Raw genomic sequence first — 12559 nt, forward strand, 5'->3', positions numbered from 1 at the left:
GCAACATAACAAGACCTTGCCTCAAAGGGGAAAAAAAAAAAAAAATTCAGGGCATTAAAAAACCCAGTTATGCTCATTTTGAACACACAACAATCTCTATGGATCTGGCTCAACAGCACTTAAAATATCAAAAGTCATATATTTATACATAGTACACAGATAACAAAGGAAAAAGACCAAAACTTAATAAACAGCAATAATGCTGGGTTATGGAATTACAGATGATTTCCATATTCTTCATTCTTTTATAGATTTCCAAATTTTGTTTTTTAAAGAATGGGTATTACTACTTTAGTAATCAGAAAAATTATAAAATCTTAAAAGAAATAAGTAGTCTTTTGACAAACAAAAGAGTTTTACTGTTAACACTGTGTACAGAAGGTTCATATTATGGAATTAATGCTAGTGGAATGGTCAGGAGAATTATAATATAAACATCAGGAAGCAACCCACAACATGAAGAGGGAAATTGTATGGCATAGGAAAAAAAACCATACAGAAGCATTTCCCAAAATGTGTGTAAAGGAATTAAAACCAATCATTTGAATAAAGGATTCTTTGGTCAAATAAATCTGTACCCAGTAAACTCCTGGAGCACCCAAGTTCATAACTACTTCAAAACTGAACCAGGGAGGAGCAGTGCCATCTAATCTTCTAAAATAAAGGCACAAGCACCAAAGGCTAAAACAAGAAAAATAATAGAGATAGCGGTGCTGGAGAGCACTCTTCAGAAATATTTAAAAGTAGACCTCCTGAGTGGTAGATTAACTTTACATAACTGTTACAAAATGTTACTCTCTATCCAGAGGACACCCCAAGAACAGTACAGAAACCTGTTTGGTTCCTTTGGAATCAGGAAAAACGAAAAAAGGAAGAAACCTGTTTGGGCCACTCAGCTTCTGTGATCCAGGCTAGGAAACTTAGCAAGACACTAGGAGTTACATAGCACCCAGCAGCATCGAACAGGAAGCATCATATAGCAGTATAACATTCACATGGGATATATCCCAAGAACTTGGTGAATCTGAATTCACAGATGCCACTATAACTAGCACATGATTGCCTCTGCAAAATATGTATGTAGTCACAGTTACAGAAGAAAAAGTTTCCTCTGGGCAGTTTTGCTGGGCTAGCTCACTAGCTAAGCGATTATCCTAGCACAGCAGTTGTGCAGTGCACACAATTCAAACGAATTCAGTGCAGCAAGACTACAAATGAGTTAGAGGGCTGGGTGCTTGGGCACCTTCCTCCTCATTGTATTTGCTCTCCTTGGTGATTTCATCCAGTTGTGTGGCTTTAATGACCATCTATATACTCACAACAGCCCAACCTGTATCTCCAACCTATACCTCCCTTCCTTCAGAACTCTAGACACACGTAACCAACACCCACTTGATGTTGTCACCTAGATGTCCAATAGGTGTCTCTAGCTTAACACTTCCAAAATGGAATTTCCCATCTTTCCCCCAATGCTGCTCATCTCAGTTAATGGCAACTCCACTGTTCTGTTTACTTGGACCAAAAAACCTGGAGTCATCCTTGACTCCTGTTTCACATTCTTCGTACAAACCACAAGTCAATCTAGTTAGCTCTATGTCTAGAACATACTCAGAGTTCAACCACTTTTCACTACCTCTCACACTACCATCCTAGTCCATCATCTCTGGTCTGTAATAGCCCAACTGCTTCCCTCAGTCTATTCACAACACAGCAGCCAGAGTGAGCCTGTCCAAAATACAAGTCAGGGTAGGCACGGTGGCTCACGCCTGTAATCCCAGCACTTAGGGAGGCCAAGGAAGGAGGATCACTTGAGCTTAGGAATTGGAGACCAGCCTGGGCAACATAGTGAGACCCCATCTCTACAAAATATAAAAAATTAGCTGGGTGTGGTGGGGCATGCCTGTAGTCCCAGCTACTTGGGAGGCCGAGGAAGGAAGATCACTTGAGCCTCGGAGTTTGAGGTTGCAGTGAGCTATGATGACGCCACTGCACTCCAGCCTGGGTGACAGAACAAGACCCTGTCTCAAAAAAACCCCCACAAAAACAAAAAACCAACCAACCAAACAAAAAACCAAAACAACCCCAAATCAGGTCACATCATCCCTCTGCTCACACCCTTCAAGCCTTCTTGTCTCACAGAGAAAAAGCCAGTCAACACAGTGACCAACAGGGCCTCACACAATCTCAGCCCTGTCACCTTTGACCTCATCTTGTACTTCTCCCCCCTCCTGTTCAATCCAGCCCAGCCACACTGTGCCTTGAACATGGGGGGCACACTCCCACCTCACAGCCTTTGCATTTGCTGCTCCCTCTGCCTCACTCTCCTCCAGACTCCTCCAGACTCCGTCACTCCCTCACCTCTTTCAGGTCTGTACTCAGAATTTACCTTCCGCTGAGGCATCCCTGGTCACCTGTTTTAAACTGTACACTGCTCTCCCTCGCCCCAGAACTCCTAAGCCCCATTCTCTACTCCTTTTCTCCACATCACTTATCATCATACAATATACTATATACACACACTATGTTTTCACTTTTTCAAAAACTGTTTCCTCCTTTGAATATCAACTCTAGAGGGTAGGGACTATTTTGTTCACTGTTATATTCCAAATGTCTAGAATACACCTGGCACTTTGCAGGTGCTCAAATATTAGTGGAAAGAATGTACATAGATCTCTGGGGGCTACTCTTAAGTAGTAGAACTGTGAAAACAGGCTTTAAAAAATAATATCAATACAAATTTAATATTGATACCAATATTACATATTTAAGTTAAATACTTATAAAAATATGGTAGTATAAATTCATGTTTAGCTTTATATAGGTACAGATGGTTACAGATTAGGTAAGTGTGTATATATGGCTTAGTACACATACATTTATTTCCTAGCTCTGTCAGCTGTGAAGGCCTAAAAGCAATGGCATCCCAGTAGCAATGAGCACAACCAGCTCCTAGATCTTGGTTTCTAAATATCGCTCTGCAACAAAAAGAACCAGGAAATAGAGAAATGGCTGATTCTTGGTTGGGGAATATACAAGATGGGCCTGGAGCATATTATAGTGCCAGAAAGTTTTCAGAAAACAAAGTGATGGGGTTATGTCAAAGGGACATGGAAACCAAACTTAAAAAGAAGAAAAAAGCTTTTAATGGCCACAACTGTAACAATTTGAACAACAAAATAACTAACATAGTCCTGCATTATAACCCAAAGTACAAAATAAATATCCATGAGTCTATACTGATATAAAAAAAAAGTGACTGAATAAATGAAAAGGGGAGAAGACACAAATCTCCTGCACAGAATTCTAAATAACTTACGTAGATACTCCCCGCACAAGGAGGTGAAGTTTAACTCCCCACCTCTTGAGTGTGGACTGCACTGAGTGACTTATTTTCTAAGAGTAACACATGGAAAGAGGTGGCAGGAAAGTAACCAGAGTGAAGGATCTTGGCAAATACTACCTCAGCCACGTAATCAAAGTTAACATCATCAGTGATAAGTCATGTTGATAGCATGTTCCCTGATGTATGATGAGCACTTCACCTCTGTGTTTTCCTTCCAAAACCCACAGGCCCCAGTCTAACCAAGAAAAAACGTCGGAAAAACCCAAATTGAGGGACCTTCTACAAAATATCTGACCAGTACCTCTCAAAACTGTCAAGGTCATCAAAAACAAGGAAAGGCTGCAAAATTGTCACTGACTACAGGACACTAAATAGACATGAAGACTAATGCAATGTGGTATCCTATATGGGATCTCAAACGGAAAAAGGACATTAGAGAAAAACGAGTGAAATCTGAATATACTGTGGAGCTTGGTTAATTGCAATGTACCAATATTGGTTCCTTAGTTGTAACAAAAGAACACAGTAAATGTAAGATGATAACAGTAAGGGAAACTGGATGAGAGGTGTATGGGAACTCATTGTATTATCTTTGTGGTTTTCTGTAAATCTAAAACTATTCTAAAATAAAATGCTTATTTAAATAAAAAAATTATGGGGCATTGCGGGGCGAAAAAGCAGCTTTGGTTAATGCTCTTCCATTATGGAAGGGTGATAAAGAGAAATATAGCTGTTAACTTCAACAACATTTATGATTTTACAGCAGACTCTTACAGTTAATTGGACATTTAAAAAGTTGTGGTGCCCTTTTCTGATTTTTTTTTTTTTTTTTTTGAGACAGAGTCTCACTCTGTTGCCCGGGCTAGAGTGCCATGGCGTTAGCTAGCTCACAGCAACCTCAAAACTCCTGGGCTCAAGCAATCCTACTGCCTCAGCCTCCCGAGTAGCTGGGACTACATGCATGCACCACCATCCCCAGCTAATTTTTTCTATGTATTTTTAGTTGTCCAGCTAATTTCTTTCTATTTATAGTAGAGACTGGGTCTTGCTCTTGCTCAGGCTGGTCTTGATCTCCTGAGCTCAAATAATCTGCCCACCTCAGCCTCCCAGAGTGCTAAGATTACAGGCACCTTTTCTGATTATTTAAAAAAATACATGCCTGCCTTGTCTCTAGGAGCAACAATAGTTAATTTCTGATTCTTTTCCAACGATTGCCAGAACATTGGCCTAATGTATTTCTAGCAAATCTATTTTACTTATTTATTTATTTGTTTGTTTGTTTTATGGTCTAGCAGATTTATTTTAAATGTACCACAAAGCCTATTTTTAAATTTGACCAAATACCTGTGACTTTTAACTAGCTGGCAACATTCAGATAATATCCTCCTTTGAAATCACACAGGCCATTTTCCAGTTTCGCAATTTTATCGCCACAGGCTCAAAGGCTATCTGCAGAGGTTTAAAATACAAATTTGCTCTTATCACTCAGCTGCTTAAAACCTTTTAATATCTTTACACGAAAAGTCACAATCTGGCTTCTGCCTCCCCATTCTTTCTCATCATTTCCTTTCTCACTCTCTATGTCCCATCAATGTCCAATACTTGTGGCATGCTTCTATTTGTCTTTCAAGTCTCAGTTTAGCAATTAATCCACGAAAAGATGCTTAACTTTAGCTATAAGAACAGAAATTAAAGCTACAATGAAATGATTTCATGTATCAAATTCATAAGATTAAAAAAAATCTGATAATACACTATCTTAATATTTCTTTTTCCTCCGTGAAGAAAGCTGATAATTTCACATTTTTGTCTAAAGGTTCACATAGGGATGCTCTCCAGGTCTTGGGTTTTGAATTTTCGATAGAAAAACAGAGCCTTCATAAAGAACTCACATTGTCTTCAACGACAGTTAATTACTTTTTTTTTCTGAGACAGAGTCTCACTCTCTTGCCTGGGGCGAGTGCCGTGGCATCAGCCTAGCTCACAGCAACCTCAAACTCCTGGGCTCAAGCGATCCTCCTGCCTCAGCCTCCCAGGTAGCTGGGACTACAGGCACGCGCCACCATGCCCGGCTAATTTTTTTTTTTCTACTTTTTTAGTTGTTTGGCCAATTTATTTCTATTTTTAGTAGAGACGGGGTCTCGCTCTTGCTCAGGCTGGTCTCGAACTCCTGAGCTCAGAACGATCCGCCCGCCTCGGCCTCCCAGAGTGCTAGGATTACAGGTGTGAGCCACCACGCCCGGCCAGTTAATTACTTTTTAAAAACTATCTAAAATGTTTAGCTCGAGAAGCCCATCAAACGAAAGTTCATGATCAATAGCAGGCCTTTGTTCTGTTCCCAGTTTTCCCCCCTCCTTTATGCCAATTTCCCAAAGCTTACATGCCCTTATAAAACCGTCCAAAACCCTTCTGGAAGAAGATGAGGCATAAATAAAATCACATTATCACAGATTCTATCAACTGAACAGCACTTACCAACTAGTGCTGGAATAACTTTAATACATCTCACTCTGTCACTGAAAACTCCTAGGCAGGCGAATTAGATAATTCTTGAGGCACAGAATTCTACTGTTGGACGGTTTTAATTGTTACAAGGTCTTCTTTAAGCTGAACCAAATTGTGCGTCACACTTGAAAGATCCTAGTTTGGTCCTAGACCAATACTCACTTTCTCCACAGTAGCCTTCAGTACTTGAAAACAAGTGTCTTGCACAGTTCAGCTGGTGGGTTTCCAAGTACCTCACCCACCAAATCACCTTTCTCTTGACACTCTATTTATAAATGGTTCTCTAAAAATGTGTTTCCAAACTTGAGCAGATTTCTGTTATATGTATGCTTTCTAACACTACAAAGCCGCAGGGGACTAGTCCCTCCCTTAGATTGGACACTACCCAAGATCTCTAAGATCTCTAACGAGGTTCCCAACCCCTGGGGCGTGTTCCCATCAATTAGCCTCCAGATCAACGAGGAAAAGAGGCAGCCGCAGTCAGACGGCTCGTCTTCGGGAACGCACAGAAAAACTCTTCTAGAACGCGAAAGAGACAAGGTATCATTTGTTAAAAGCCCTGGGTGGAGGGAAAGGCTTTCCAGGGAGCCGGCGCCTCCACCAGCTGGGCCTGGGTGGGGACGGGGGGCTCCTCCCCACAGTCCTCTTAGGACCGGTCTGAGGGCGTCCCCGGAGGCCACAGCTGCTAAACCCACTCCTTCCTCCCAAACCTTCGGACCAAGGCTCCCTTTTTCGTCCGCCACGCTAACCAGGTACCAGCAAGCTCACCGTGAGTCAGAGCCGCTCCAGGCGCGGGGAGAACGCACGACGCACCCCGAGCCGGCGGGACCGGAAGCGCGTCATAGCTCCGCCCCGCGGAGGGTTTTGTGGGGCCGTGGCGGCCCCTCTAGGAAGTCGGCAGGAGCTCTTGGCATCTCGGTGTCTCAGGCCTTCGCTGGCCGCTGAGGCGCGCCTGTGAGGAGCTGGGTCGTCCTCCACGGTGAACAGTTTGGGACCTTGCCCCGTTTTTACCAAAGGTCTGGTCCTGCAAAACTCACACGTGTTGAGGGACAGCATCATGCCTGCACACGGAATTCCCTGTCTAAATGCACCATAAATTTATACATACTTGACATCATTTTCTCCTGATGTATTCTAGGATCATTTTTAAAAAGTTTATTTTCAAAGACACACAAAAGTAGAGAAAATGACATAATGAATCTCCTTGTATACAGTGGCCAGCTTCAACAATGACCACATGTCAAACTTTTCATTCGTTCCCCCATGCGCTTCTCACTGGATTATTTTGAAGCAAGCCTCAGACAAAATTATCATTTTCCTAAGATATATATATACACATATGTATTTTTGAGACACAGTCTTGCTCTGTTGCCCCGGCTAGAGTGCAGTGGCATCATCATGGCTCACTGCAACCTCCAACTCCTGACCTCAAGCTATCTTCCTGCCTCAGCCGCTGGAGTAGTGGAGTAGCTGGGACTACAGGTGCCAGGGACTGCGTCTGGCTAATTTTTCCATTTTTGGTAGAGAAGGAGTCTTGCTCTTGCTCAGGCTGGTCTCGAACTCCTGAGCTCAAGTGATCCTCCCACCTGGGCCTCCCGGAGCACTGGGATTACAAGTGTGAGCCACCGTGCCCAGCCCTAAGATGTTTTTTAATGAGGCCAATCTTTCTGCACTGGTCAGACATCCAAGGTGGGCTCCTTCTGGGTGCCACATGTTAAGGGCCTTTCAGAAGCAAGCAAATTCAGTATGAGACCTGAACACCACGCTATTCAACCTAAGAAAACCTGGAGAATTTTTCCTCAACTTAGACAAGGGGAGAATGAAGGACAAACGATGTTAGTTTTCAAATATGTGTGAAGTGTCATTTGAAAAGGGAGTTTGTCTTATGGGATCCCAGAAGGTAGGATGAGACCAATGAATAGAAATGATGGAAAAGTTCAATAAAAAGGAAACTTTTCTATTAGAGTTTCTCAAAAGTGATGCTTCTTGTATTATCTCATGCTGTTTTGAAGAATGGGACAGCACAGGGGATGGGGAGGTTGGGAGTTTTGCACAGTGAATTGACGGGCTGAACAACCTTCAACGTTTTCTTCCCACAGCTTGCCCCATATCCCCATTAGTTTCTCCCCTACCTTCCAACATTTTAACATTTGTTTACCATTCACATTCCCTTCACACATCTCCTTCGAGTATTTACTATGGGCCAGGTACTGTGTTAAGCATTTGGTTTCAGTTTTTTATTGCTGTATAAAAAGATTACTACAAAACTTACTGTCTTGGCTGGGCATAGTGACTCATGCCTGTAACCCCAGCACTTTGGGAGGCCGGGGTAGGAGGATCACGGAAGCCCAGGAGTCTGAGGTTTCAGTGAGCTATGACAATGTCATTGCACTCTAGCCCTAGCAACAGAGCAAAACCCTGTCTCCAGAAAAAAAGCCAAGACAAAAAAACAAAACGAAATCCCCATAATGCATTAACATACTAATTATTTAACATTTTTCAGATAGTCTTATAAATCTGTGGGTTGGCTGGGTTGTTCTGCTTTCTGTAGTGTTGACTGAGGAGTTAGGATGGCTGGCAGTTGGTACTAGCCCCCAGACTGGAGCTCAGCTGGAGATATTGGCCGGGGACCTTGGTTCTCCTTCATGTGAGTCTCTTTGCATAGCTGCTTGGGATTCTTTGTGGCATTCCTCAAAAGGAATATTTTAAGAGGTGAACTTGCAGATGTCTTAAAGCCCAGCCTTGGAAGTTACATAGCATAATTTCCACCACATTTGGTTTGTAAAATAGGTTACTGGGCCAGAATCAAGAGGAGGAAAAACAGCCTCTATCTCTTGGTCACATTGCAGGAGCATGTGGGAGATAATGTGACCATTTTTGGAAACAATCTACTACTCACATATTTATGTTCATTGTCTTGATGCTATGAAATATTATAATCCCTAGTATATTTACCCTGTGAAACTTTATAGATCAGGAAACTTGGGCTCAGAAAACTAACTTTTCCAATGTCACACAACTGATATGTGGGAGAGTCAAGATTCAAACTTGGCTCTCTTTTCCCCAAAGCCTGTGCTCTTAGGTACTATACTTGCTCTGAATTAGACTGGGAAAAGAAGAGATGGGAAATGGGAACAGGATCACTGGGGCAGAGGGAAGAACCAGGAAACCTGTGCACATTCTATGAGCACCCCCCGCCCCTCTGTTGATGCTTTGTTGATGCTCCATCTGGCCTTAGTCAAAGTGTCTTTGCCTAGTCACGAAACCACTAAGTGGTTATGTGGGGCTTGAAGAAAATCCTTCTAATTCCAAGCCCATTGTTGTAATGGGCTGTGGTGCCCATAAAGCAAAGGAGCTTAGAGTTGTAAAATATTTAACATTCAAAGAGACACTTTAATTGCCGTACAAATTAAAGGGCCAGAATAGGCCCCTTGGCCAACCCAAGCAAAAGGGCTGTAATTGGTCCTATGGGGATGGTTGGGTACTGTCAGCCAAGTTAAAGGGCTAGAGTAGGCCACTTGGCCACCCAAAGCAAATAAGCTAAAATTGGCCTATAGGGGATGACTGGGTGTTGCTGCCAAGTCAAAGGCCTGAAATAGGACTCTCTCCACCCCACGCTAAAGGGCTGAAGCTGGCCCTTATGGGATGATGGGATATTGCTGGCCAAGTTATAGGACTGAAATATGCCACTTGGCCACCCCCACAAAAGGGCTGAAATTGGCCTATTTTGTATGTTCGGGTATGGCTGCCCAAGTTGAAGTGCCGGAACAGGACACTTTGCCACCCTGAGCAAAAGGGCTGAAATTGTTTTCAGATGAAGAAACTAGTGCCTGAAGAAGTCAAATCCAAGGCACACTAGTTAGCTAATTAGTAGCAGAGCTGAGAGTACTAGCCAGATTCTCTGATCAATCCTGTGTGCTTGCTATACCTCAAGAGATTTTCAAAATTATCATTAGAAAGATCAATATGCTGTCCATCCAAATCACATTGTATTAAAACTAATTTAGGATATCCATTATTGTCTGCCATTAATATAACCATGACCATATGACAAAAACCCAAGAGATTAGACAAAGGAAATGTTAGTGTGCTGGTGACTTCCTATGATGTGTTACATGTATTTCCTCTTCAGAATGGTTTTGATTTCCAGAGTTCAGTCAACAAATAATTATCAAGAACTTACAATATGTCAGGCATTATGCTAAGACACAAACATTTAAAAATGAAAAATACACAGCTCTTGGCAGATATGTAAACAAATAATTACAAATATGGTCAATGATAATAAAAACGAGTCCAATAAATGTTGACTGAATTTGTCACCTTGGTTATCCGCAGTCTAACCACTCATAACATGCACATGTTGTTTCTATGACGGCCCTCTGCTGCTAACCCTTTCCATAGTAAAGCACTTACCACTTTAGAAAATACTTCCCTTCTTTTGGAGAGTTCTAATTGCTAATAAGTTATTGAAATTAAAGCAAAAATCTACTCTCCTGTAATTTCAATTGACTCTAGTCAATAATTCACTGACTCTAGTCATTTTCCTCCACAAAATACATCTAGTTGTTGTTCTTGCCAGCCCTTCAAAAGCTTTGAAAATTGTCATGTATGATTGTCCTAAAGGTCACCTATAGCAGTTCCACGATCATGTCTGGAAGTTGCTTCTGAATCTTGGAATGTAAAATGTGTGGGCCTGGAGACATGAACTCATTATAACCTCTGGACTCTCCCACTTTACTTTCTCTAAGTTACTCTGTTCTTACCTTTTTTTTTTTCTTTAAGAGAGACAGGGTCTTTCTATGTTACCCAGGCTGAACTCTAACTCCTGGGCTCAAGGGATCCTCTCACGTCAGCCTCCTGAGTAGCTAGGACTACAGGAGCACACCACCACACCCAGCTGTACTCTGTTCTCTTTCTTCTTGGAAGATTATTTGGCTTGAAAAAAGAAAAAGGATTGCTGTGCCCTTTGTAGCAAAAATCCAGAAGGAAAAAGCTACCAGTGTGTACTGTCATCCTGGCTCTCTTCCTCCATTTCCAGCAGGGTGGTCATGGTTCTCTCTTAAAAAGGTGGTTTTCTGGATCCTCTTTGCTCATTCTCATCGTCACTTATTTTGCTGCCATCAGCATGCTTGGCCAGTAGAGGGTGATCAAACCTTGATTTCTCTTAGAGCATGGCTGGGCTGTTACAACTCAACACTTCCTTTTTCTTCCTGAAAGGAGTCCACATGTATAGCATGTTGGAAAGCTGCAAAGATATTTGCTAAAGAAAATGAATGGAAAAGACAATAAAAGTGAAGTGGTTTCTTTAACAACTGTTAAAGAGAAAACATTATTCAACAATACTTGTTAAAGCACAGTCAGGAAGACTTTATTCAGGATCATCATGACAGAAGAACCGCTGCAAGAGTCCTGTAGTGGAGGAGAGAGACTGGGTTCAAACCTGAATACAGCATGGGCAACTGGGAATTTATGGCCAAGGAGCAGAGTGGGGGGTCAATGGGTGGAAAATTACCAAGAGGAAACATTCTGGTTAAACCAACCTAACAGGATTCTTGCCGAAGGCAGGCGAGGGTGCTCAGACATCACCTAGGTGATGGTAGAGGATGAGGAACCTGATCAGATCTCAGGGGTGTAAAGGAAAATAAAAATCTCAGGACCTCCCCACCCCTAACGCCTTATGCAAAAACAAAGGTCAAACCTGGAGGCTGAGTCATGCAACACCCTCTTCCTTTCACATGAACAGCTATTATTAGCATCAGCGAGATCCCCATGGAAAGGTTAAAGGCCTCAGGCATCTATAAGGACTGTCCCCACACATTGTAAGAAAATTCCTTGCTGGTTTCCCATAAGCAAAGACATGCAAATTGTAACTTTGGGTCTGCAGGCTATGTCTAGCTCCTAAAACTAAAATGTTTAATTCCGCACAAATAATGTTGAGTCCAAGTTTATCTTACCACGTGCAGAACAGAGACAAGATAGGATCAAACATTCTTCTGCTTACCTGGGAACATCTACATAACTGATGCTTCCTTCACAACCTTTTTCTCTTCTAACATTCCCTTTATCTTATGTAAAATATAGATTTCCTAGGCCTCACAAGAATGTTATCATTTGTATCACTGCCCACACCCCAGTTCTCCTTTTTTCTGCCTGTATGTCCTATCCCCTTTAAAAACTAAGTTCCCAAATCCCGTTTTGGAAAAAGTCACAGATCCACCTGTGGCCTGTGTTTTTCCCAGCTGTGTCCTCAAACTTTGGCTTAATAAACCTCCATCAATTGAGACCTCTGCCTCAGCAACTTATTTTGGGTCATCAAAGGTGATCAGATATTGAGGATGGTGAGTTCTTGCTATACTAACTTAGCAGGGTTCTTTGCTTAAACCGGATTGTACAAGGAAGTGCACAGATGGGTCTAGCAAAAGATTCAGAAACCTGACTAAAGTTTGGCCAAGCAAAGAATCTTTGTCATAACATCATGTCTTAGAGCCAGAGCTCTGTTGCTAGTGAGCCTTTGGAGATTTGGATATCTGGAAAATGAGCATAATACCTGCTCTGACAACTTTAAAGCATTGAGAGAAAGATTACATTATAACATGTGAGAGAAAACTAGCTTTGTGAAGTAGCATGGTAAAGAAAAAACTTGCAAATACTAAGAGATTTTGAATCCTCAAAACTCTTGGCTACAATATTATTTCTGATCTCTCTGGT

General features: G+C 42.0%; 1 protein-coding gene across 1 annotated transcript in view; it reads right to left on the minus strand.

Moving 5' to 3' along the window:
- Window positions 1-6692, minus strand: part of ZSCAN21 (zinc finger and SCAN domain containing 21) — a 17957-nt gene extending 11265 nt beyond the window's left edge. Inside the window, exon 1 of the mRNA XM_012638981.1 lies at window positions 6617-6692. The gene's annotated coding sequence lies outside the window, so the exon portion shown is untranslated. The remainder of the gene's footprint in view (window positions 1-6616) is intronic.
- Window positions 6693-12559: the final 5867 nt, after the last annotated feature.

Source organism: Propithecus coquereli, unplaced genomic scaffold (genome assembly GCF_000956105.1).
Source record: "Propithecus coquereli isolate 6110/MARCELLA unplaced genomic scaffold, Pcoq_1.0 Scaffold137, whole genome shotgun sequence".
In the NCBI taxonomy this organism is placed as follows: Eukaryota; Metazoa; Chordata; class Mammalia; order Primates; family Indriidae; genus Propithecus; species Propithecus coquereli.